Below are 7,708 nucleotides of genomic sequence, written 5' to 3'. Positions count from 1 at the left end.
GGAGATACTAGATTGGCAGAGGAGGACAATTTATCAGACAAAATGTTGATAGATTTTTAGTCAACAGTTGGGGATGGGGAAGAAGATGCAAGTGGTATGCTATGTCAGAAAAGGTGACAGGAGGTGAATCTTTTCTGAGTAAGAGGTTGGTGGCTGCATGGAGGATGAAGATAAAGTGTTGGACAGGACCTTGAGAAAGAGGATGATGATGATGATGTTAAATGCAAGGAAGGGATAAATAGAAAAAATATTGTTTATTGTGGGGAATAGCAGCTCCTCTTCTATGAGGTAGCCTAAGAGTCAGAGTTGTTGTCACCAGGTCTTGTTTCTTGGGATGCCCAAATAACCCAATGTTGTGGTGGTAAGATTTTGAGTAGGCTCTTCCTCTTCTACGCAGTTACAAAAATAGTCTGGTTCCAGTTACCTGGTCAATAACATCACTTTCTCATTATGTATGATTCTTGTTTGTGTTGGTGCTACTCAAGATTCTACTAATATGCTGGTGCTAGTTTCCTTAGATTTGTATGAGATACTGGCAAAAATTATTCAGAGCTTCAGCGGTATACTCCTTGTTCTCCTGCAATTGCCCCTGGATCTGAGGAGGTCACAACATGGCCTTAGTAACCCTAAGTTATATAGTGGGTCCATGTTCACAGTTTTACTCTCAAGGGACCATATAATAGCAATGCCACAAAACATGTGACACTGGCTGCCTATAGGAGAGGGTGAACATACAGAAGAGGCTGGACGGCTTAAGGGGAAGCCTCCATGACTTCCATAGGAGGGAAGGGGTTAATTAATTGGGAAGGAAAGGGTTAGTGCAGGGGGGGACAAGGAGGAGTTGGGGAAGGGAGGAGTTAGGGAGCGGGTATCTGTTCTTCCCGCTGTTTTCGGCATTGAGCCGGAAGCAGCGGGAGGAAGAACAAGGTAGAATATAAGCTCCCACTGTGCCCTGCTCTTACCTGTTCCATGGCGACTGCTGACAGCCTGCTGGAGCAGCTGTGTGCTGCAGCTGAGTTTCACGGTCCGGGGTGGATTGAGGAGACCGTTGCAGTGCTGGCCAGGATGCCGCAGACTGGCCCCTCTTCACACCGAGCCCGGCGCTCTGTGTCCCCTGCTGGGCCGGACATGCTCCCCTCCCCCAGCCCCCTCACTATTGCTGGTGACATGGAGTCTGTAACTGTTTCTCCTGCTGAGATAAAGCAGAGGGCATCGTCGGGAGCGGCGGTTGCTCAGGCACGGTCACCCCGCCGCTCCCGGCGTTCTTGCCCACCATAGAGACTTAGTCCGGAGGTGGTCCCGCGGGCCCGGCGTTGCAGGGGAGCCCTTCTAAGGATGCTGCAAGCCAGGCAGCTGGGATGGCCACCTCCTCCCAGGTCCTGCGTCCTGGCAGGAATATTCTGGCGTGACGGGGCTCGGCGGTCCACAGGGAGTCGCAGGCCGGGCTCCCTGTCACGCCACCTCCTGCAGATGCCGCGTCCAGGGAGCAGTCCACGGCCGCCCCGCATCGTTATGTTCCGGCCAGGGGGCTGGCTTCCTCGAGGTCTTCAGGGAGGACGCCAAGATCATCAGCGGCTGCGAGGTAACAGGTCCGGTCGCAGTCTGGGTCCCTGCGGTCGGGCGGCAGGTCGCCGGCCCATCTGTCAGCATGCCGGGGTCCCTGTGTCGGAGATGTCGGTGCGATTTCCAGTTGTCAGCGAGAGAAAACCTGGAAGATGGAGAGTTGGACGTGTTTCAGCGCGGTCAGGATTTTCCGGCTGGCGGGAAAACAGCGCCTGGGCAGCCTGGTGAGTGCGTAACTCCTTCTTTTCCGTATCCAGCAATTTTTATGTCGGGTGTCGGGGGTGGGGCAGCGAGTGCGGAGGTATCGGACGGCGTGACGGCTTATCGGATTTAGTGGGTTGTTTGCGGGAGTTAGTCGGGCGTTTAGATAGGGCTGCGGCGCCTGTAGTTCCGTCGGGGTCCCCAGTGGTAGTCTGGGAAGGTTCTCGTGATATTGGGGTGATACAGTCTCGTCCCATGGTAGGGGAAGTTATGGGGGCGTCCAAGGAGGCGGTTGCAGTGTCTGTTCAAACGTGGCGCAGAAGGATGGGGATAGAATTCGGCTTGATGATCGTGCCCATGGCGACGTTTACGTGTGTTTCGAGGGTCCTTTAGGGGCCCACCTTAAACAGGAGGTACGCAAGCGGAATTGGAAAGACGAATACGTTGACATTTTTTCTCTTCTGCCGCTTGCAAAGTTAAATTTGGATAAGTGCAAGCGGGATGAGAGTAAGGAGGAAGAAGAACGTCGGCGGTATAGGCTAATCCCGCAGACGTTCGTCAATTGGTCGCAAGCTTTTGCAATTTTGGCTAGTGTGATCGGGGAAAAGGCGCCTGAGAATTGCTCGGCATTATTTTGCTATTTCGATGCCAGCGGTGAGGCCCATAGGGCGTATGGTGGTCAGGCGTGGTTGCGGTACGATGAGCAATTTCGCCAGCGGAAGGCGGTCTGGCCGGCGATTCGGTGGGATCAGCAGAAGGATATTGCGCTTTGGTTGAGGGTGACGGCTCCGGTTAAGCAGTCCTTTCCCGCGAGCGTTGGCCTAGGAGGTCAGTCTAGCCAGGCCAGGCAGGGTTCTGGGTCAAAACTCTGGTTTTGCTGGCAATTCAATGATAGCCAGTGTAAGTTCGGGGCTACATGTAAATTTAAGCACGTGTGTTCGGAATGCAACGGATCCTCGCATGGGGCTGCCAGATGTATGCAAAAAGGAAAGCAGTCAGGTAATCAGTCCTCCTCAACTGGTCAAGGGGTTGTCGCCGGTGAGGGTGGAAAAGATGGCCCTGTATCTAAATGAATACCCAGATAGGATTGCGGACAAGTTAATTTATGAGGGGTTTTGTTATTGGTTTTGTTATTTCCCCTCCTCCTTACGAGGTTCCGGTTACAATGTGCAATCTTAAGTCGGCTTATTTGCACTCCGAGGTCGTTTCGGACAAACTTTTTAAGGACGTTTCGTTGGGTCGCATGGCGGGGCCCTTTGTTGATCCGCCAATAGAGAATTTAGTTGTATACCCCTTGGGAATTGTGCCAAAGCGCGAGCCCCACAAATTTCGTTTGATTCAGCATTTATCTTTTCCCAGGGGGTCGTCGGTGAATGATGAGATCGATCATGATTTATGCTCGGTAGTTTACACGTTCTTTGACAAGGCAGTGGTGTTAGTTCGTGAGGCGGAATGCCGTGATACACAGATCAGTGGTGTCAATGGCTAACAGTCAGTGAGACATTGTATTAAAAATTGAAGAGAAGCCCCCCCGACATGTTTCGCTACATCCGTAGCATCCTCAGGGGTTCAAATGTGGTTCAGTTCGTGAGGCGGGGCCTGGCGCGTTGTTGGCGAAAACTGACATTGAGGCGGCTTTTCGTTTGCCAGTCCATCCAGAGAGTCAACGGCTGTTGAGTTGTTTCTGGAAAGGTGGGTTTTATGTAGATTGGTGTCTTTCTATGGGGTGCTCCCTTTCTTGCACATATTTCGAGGCGTTTAGTAGCTTCGTGGAATGGGCGACGAAGGGCGTAGCCGGGGTTGTGCGTTGGCTCTAGTGGTTCGCCTATTTGTGGTAATTTACTGTATTCCTTTCAGAAAGTTGCGAAGGAATTTGGGATTCCACTAGCGCCTGGAAAGACTGAGGGCCCTGTCTCCACCATCTGTTTTTTAGGAATCGAGATTCTGTTGCGATGGAGTGTAGACTTCCCGAGGATAAATTACTGTAATTGCGTCAGGAGGTGCGGCGGGCATGTCGTTTAATGAAAATCACTTTGCGCGATCTCCAGTATCTGCTGGGGAAGTTGAACTTTGCCTGTCGGATTATGCCAATGGGTACAGTTTTTAGTAGGCGATTGGCTGCAGCGACAGCGGGGGTTCGTGCACCACATCATTTTGTGAAGATCGGGAGGAGCACAGGGCTGATCTTCAGGTCTGGGACGATTTTCTCGGTCAATATAATGGTGGATCTTTATGGATGTCGCCAGTACAGGATACGAGCGAGTTGGAACTTTTTACTGATGCGGCTGGGTCAGGCGGTTTTGGCGCGTATGGGGGAGGTCAATGGTGTGCGGGGTGCTGGCCGGATAGCTGGGTGGTCAGTGGCCTTACGCGCAATCTGGCCCTGCTCGAGCTGTTCCCTATCGTGGTTGCGGTGACCATTTGGGGGGATAGGCTCAGGGATAAAAAGGTTTGTTTACACTGTGATAACATGGGGGTGGTGTTAGTGATTAATAGCGTATCGGCATCTTCTCCTCCTGTGGTTCAGTTGTTGCCACACTTAGTCCTGGTGTGCTTGTCCTTAAACACGTGGGTGGTTGCGGTGCATGTGCCGGGGGTTCACAATTGTATCGCTTATGCTCTTTCTCGCTCGCAGTGGGATCGATTCCGTCAATTGGCATCGGGAGCGGATCTGCTCGGTTTGGCTTGTCCGGAACATCTCTGGGATCTGGTTTCGGTTCTGTGGAACGGTTGATCCAAAGGTCGTTGGCGAGTGCGACGTGGAGTGCTTATTCTGCTTGTTGGAGGCAGTGGGAGGAGGGGGTAAGAGGTTCGGGTAACATCAGCACGGATCAAGACAGGTTGGTGGCATTATTGTATTGGTTGGGGGACGCTTGGGAGGCGGGGTTTTCCCTGGCTAAGGTTAATCGTTTCGTCACTGCTTTGGCTTTTGGTTTTAAATTGTGGGGTTTACGGGATGTGTCAAAGGATTTTTTGGTAGGGCAAGCTTTGAAGGGTTTGCATCGAGGCAGGGCTGAAGCAGATCAGAGGCGACCAGTGTCTTTTACTCTCCTTTGTTCGTTGGGCACATCGCTGGTGTCTGTTTGTAATTTGCTTTTTGAAGTTGAGCTGTTTCATTTAGCTTTTTCTCTAGCGTTCTTTGGAGCACTTAGAATAGGTGAGTTGGTTTCTCCTAGTACAGAGCGGGCAGGGAGATTGAGACAGGAAGATGTGGGTCTCTATGGGGATAGACTCGAGTTGTTTTTGCGGCGGTCCAAGACTGATCAATTGGGACGGGGGAAGCGAATAGTGTTGTTTGCCCTCCCGGGGTCGGCAATGTGTCCGGTCGCTTGTATGCTTGCTTTCAGGCCACGGGTAGGGGTGCCTGAGTCGCCATTGCTCCGTCACAAAAATTAATAGTTTTTGTCCAGATATCAATTTGGTGCAGTATTTAAAAAAATGCTTAGATGAGGTCGGAGTCGGTTATGGTTCTTACTCTTTTCACACGTTTTGGATCGGCGCAGCGACTGAGGTGGGGCGTTGGGTGTTGGATGACGAGGGTGTGCGTCGCATTGGCCGTTGGGAGTCCAACAGGTTTCGGACTTACGTGCGCCCTCATTTGTTGTAAGTTTGTATTGTTATTTGCTCGTTTGGCATGGTGGATCGGCTTACATGTGTGTGTGTGCTTGTCCTTTTCATTTCAGATCAGCGCCCTTGCTTGGTGTGGCTTTTAGGACACTCTTATGTGCATAGGGGAGCCTTGTGGGTGGACGTCCGCCCCGATGGCCGTCAGCTACACATTCCGCGGAGGGATGAGGTTTTACATTGGCTGGGATTCATTGGTATGTTATGGAGCCGGGTATTGACCGAGTTTCAAACATACTCTCAGTTAGATAGGGTTCCAGAGGTCCTGGTATTACATGTGGTGGGGAATGATCTGGGGGTGCGCCCCTTTCGGTAGTTGGTGCGGGATATTAAACACAATGTGTTGTGTTTATGGGCATCTTATCCATGCTTTGTCATAGTTTAGTCTGACATAGTCCCGAGGATGCATTGGCGATTGGCAAGAGGGTTAACAAAGCCCGCATTAAAGTAAAGCGGGCAGTGTCATGTTTTGTGGCCAAGAACGGGGGCATTTGTGTGCGTCACAGGGATTTGGAGTCAGGAGAGGGGAATTATTGGAGGAGTGATGGAGTGCATTTGACCGAGGTTGGGATTGATTTGTGGAGCCTGGCACTAGCAGAAGGAATTAAGAGGGCGAAGGTGGTTTGGAGGGACTCACAGGCTTAAGGTGGTCAAGGCCTGTTTCACTGTGGCGGGGGGAGTCCTTGAGGTTGGTCAGTACTAGAGATGAGCGAACCGTGATAACAGAACCCGGTTTCGGTCCGAACATCGTGAAAAGTTCGGTTCACAGCGAATCCGAACTTCACCGGGTTCGGCCGAACACGTTTTGACCGAACCCGGCTACATTTTGGCGCCTGCCACATGTTAGATCTAAAATGGAGGATTTCAAAATATCACCAGACATCGGGCTACCCCATAATGCCTTGCAAACGGCTCTCCCAGCCAATCGGGAGGCAGCATAGGGGCGGGCTCAAGCCTGCAATAATAGTCTATGCACGGAGCTCAGCGGCCATTTTAGAGACAGGAGCTGTAGGGATAGCATCTCTGTGCAGTAAGGGAAAGCTTTAGGAATCTAAAAGCCAGGAATACAGCAATCGAAGGGGCTCATCCACTACAGCGGGAGTCTACTCTCAACATCCAAATTGCAATACAAATTCTCCATTTGCCAAGCCAGTGTGTGAATAAGCTTTTATAAGGGGCTCATCCCCGTTGCATGGTTTAACATCCAACTTGCAATACAGGCAGACAGCTGTAGTACTACAACGCCCATCATTCCCTGAGTGCACAGTGGCTGATAGAAATTCTCATTCATTGCCATTTGCCAAGCCAGTGTGTGAATAAGCTTTTATAAGGGGCTCATCCCCGTTGCATGGGTTAACATCTAACTTGCAATACAGGCAGGCAGCTGTAGTACTACAACACCCAGCATTCCCTGAGTGCACAGTGGCTGATAGAAATTCTCATTCATTGCCATTTGCCAAGCCAGTGTGTGAATAAGCTTTTATAAGGGGCTCATCCCCGTTGCATGGGTTAACATCCAACTTGCAATACAGGCAGGCAGCTGTAGTACTAGAACGAACGCCCAGCATTCCCTGAGTGCACAGTGGCTGATAGAAATTCTCATTCATTGCCATGTCAGTGTGTGAATAAGCTTTTATAAGGGGCTCATTCCCGTTGCATGGGTTAACATCCAACTTGCAATACAGGCAGGCAGCTGTAGTACTAGAACGCCCAGCATTCCCTGAGTGCACAGTGGCTGATAGAAATTCTCATTTATTGCCATTTGCCAAGCCAGTGTGTGAATAAGCTTTTATAAGAGGCTCATCCCCGTTGCATGGGTTAACATCCAACTTGCAATACAGGCAGGCAGCTGTAGTACTACAACGCCCAGCATTCCCTGAGTGCACAGTGGCTGATAGAAATTCTCATTCATTGCCATTTGCCAAGCCAGTGTGTGAATAAGCTTTTATAAGGGGCTCATCCTCGTTGCATGGGTTAACATCCAACTTGCAATACAGGCAGGCAGCTGTAGTACTACAACGCCCAGCATTCCCTGAGTGCACAGTGGCTGATAGAAATTCTCATTCAATGCCATTTGCCAAGCCAGTGTGTGAATAAGCTTTTATAAGGGGCTCATCCCCGTTGCATGGGTTAACATCCAACTAGCAATACAGGCAGCCTTTGTAGTACTACAACGCCCAGCATTCCCTGAGTGCACAGTGGCTGATAGAAATTCTCATTCATTGCCATTTGCCAAGCCAGTGTGTGAATAAGCTTTTATAAGGGGCTCATTCCCGTTGCATGGGTTAACATCCAACTTGCAATACAGGCAGGCAGCTGT

This window comes from Rhinoderma darwinii, chromosome 10 (genome assembly GCF_050947455.1).
Source record: "Rhinoderma darwinii isolate aRhiDar2 chromosome 10, aRhiDar2.hap1, whole genome shotgun sequence".
In the NCBI taxonomy this organism is placed as follows: Eukaryota; Metazoa; Chordata; class Amphibia; order Anura; family Rhinodermatidae; genus Rhinoderma; species Rhinoderma darwinii.
The sequence above is the reverse complement of the archived record's forward strand: the minus strand, read 5'-3'. Positions refer to the sequence as shown.